This window comes from Penaeus japonicus, unplaced genomic scaffold (genome assembly GCF_977035675.1).
Source record: "Penaeus japonicus unplaced genomic scaffold, GWHDUDI00000001_assembly GWHDUDI00000027, whole genome shotgun sequence".
NCBI lineage: Eukaryota > Metazoa > Arthropoda > Malacostraca > Decapoda > Penaeidae > Penaeus > Penaeus japonicus.
In genome coordinates this window covers 12963946-12966445 of record NW_028234429.1, presented here as the reverse complement: position 1 = coordinate 12966445, position 2500 = coordinate 12963946, and positions in this window count along the sequence as shown.

Here is a 2500-nt window from a genome sequence, read left to right as displayed (position 1 = left end):
TGTAACTTGATAGGACCTTTTTCTGGTTCGACAAGAATTGATGTAACTTGATAGGGCCTTTCTGACACAGGGCTTTGCTGTCCTTGATGTCCTTGCAGCCTTTGTTCCATATTGTCCTATTTGATCATCAGCTATGGTTTCAAAGCAAAATTAGCTACATTTGGAGATGTAGCTCCAAATATATACACTGTCATTATATGTTCTGTTAAATTTGAATTAAGATCACCATTCTTCCACCACAGAAACCGTAGTAAATGTCTGTCGTTAGGCTAAACTTTTACTTGATGGGACATAGCTTCTTCACCACACACAACCGCTACATAGTCTTCTGAATCTGTAAATCACTCAATTTGTATGTCAAGTCTGGACCTTGACGTCAGTTCTTGTTAGGAGATTCATTCTTAAAAGTGGCCCCGCTAGTGAAGACCTCTCTAACCTTTTCAGGTTTTCTTGGTTGATAGATATACTCCATGAAGTGGGTTATACCATGCTTGTCCCTCATTCAAGGATAGGTCTTACTTAGGTAATTCTGTATATCATTTATTCATAAACTCAATATAGTCCTTATGATAATCCTTATTGCATTGTAATTACAGACTCTTTACTATTTGGAAGCTTGACCTTATCAACATTAAGTGGGAGGGATAATTCATAAGGTCCTTCTTGTTTGAGAATATATTTTTCATTTTTCTCAAGAAAATTCTGTCTGGATAAGAGTAAGATATATCTTCAATTCCCCGTTCACTGAAGCCAAGTTCAAAGAATGGGCCAGGTTGTCCAAGGTTAATTATTTCTTTCACTTCAGTTTGCGAGGAAAGAGAGCTACATCTCTTCTCTCCATTAATCATGACCTTGTGGGCCATTAATTTACTGGCTCTTCCTATGATACTCCAGCCTAGCAAGTTTTTTTTTTCTGGCATAGGGTTCGTCATTCTTCCAAGAATCAACTCCTTTGGTTTATTAGCGCGCATACAAGTCATGCCAATCAAGTGTCCAATTTCAATGTTGCTGTCATATGGCATCAATTTTGTTGCAGTCCTTTGCCGATGAGGCCATCCTTCAACACTTGAGATTTGATATCCTCTTGCTGATATATCTTCTCGTGAATATGTATTTGGAAGTGCAACTTGCATACTTTTCTTTACACCGCATTCCACGAGTCCTTTAGTCTTTGCACTGGAAGCACTTTTCTCTCCGAGCAATGTTGCTTATTTTATGATGCACTTTAGAGTCCTGAATTTGTTATTTATTATTCAGAGGGAATTCTTTTATGACACATGAATCAGACTGTTCTTCTATTAATGCATAAACAAAACATTCTTGTACATGCATGACTGTTATGATGCAACTATACTGGCAATACCATTGAATGTGCTATACACTCTGAGTGCTTTATAATCTTTACTTTATTGGAGACTACATTATTTGGGGCTCTTAAGTAGCGTTATTTGTAATAATATAATATTAAGTTGTTGGCTTTTCGAACAGTGTTACAGTTTTCTCGGCTTGTTTGCCCTTGATCCTTTAAAGTGAAGCTTCTCTTTCCTTGATTCTTTCAACTATAGCCTCATGAAAGGATGACATGTCTTGTTATCTCTTTCTGGCTCTGTGTCCATTAGTTGGTCACTAACCATTTTGCTCCAACGTTGCTAGTTTGTGATTTACCTTTCTTCTTACCTTTTAAAGCAGATGATTTATACCCTTGACTTTACTGCACTATAAGAGACTGGATGGCAAGCTTCATTTGCTTTATATCTATGAAATCACCACCGAAAGACTTTTTTTTTTATAAAATATTGAATCAATTTGAGATGGAGTTAACTTCTGCAGCAGGTTGTTATTATCTTGTGGCTCGTTCAAGATATTGAGAAAGTTTGATGTTTATCATTATTGCCAAACTGTTCTTTAAGAAATCAGATAATCACCTGTTTCTTCCTAAAAGCATTTGATTCTCTCCTTTAATATGCCATTAGCATATTAAAGTCCTCCTTGGCAGTATATCAACCTAGATAGAAAAGTTTCTCAGCAAGCCTTTATACGCGTGACTGAAAATCTCAAAATTTTGAAGCCAGATTGGAGACTCTGGTTCTGGGCGAGGCAATTCACTTATGTTTTTAGATGACAAAATATTAACAAAATATTGTGTTCATGTCCATTGACGGACTATATCTATTTTGCCTAACTGATACATGTGGTCGTTTCAATTCTAATTCTGGTTCAAAACTTTTAGCTTGTGGGTTAAGTACTGGACTTGTTTGAATGAAAGTGTGCACTAGTGTGGATATTTCCCTCCCTAATCAACCCTTTCTAGATATATTTTGGACAAGTTTCTTGTTAAAGCAAATTAGGCTTTACTTTCTCTTCTTCTGTCTGATTACTATTAGCTGATTCAAAGTATTTATGAAGACGTAATGTCTTACTAATATTATTCACTTTTTTATTATTCTTAGGCAATACTTATTTCTCATTTTTCATTGCATATGCAATATGTAACGACATC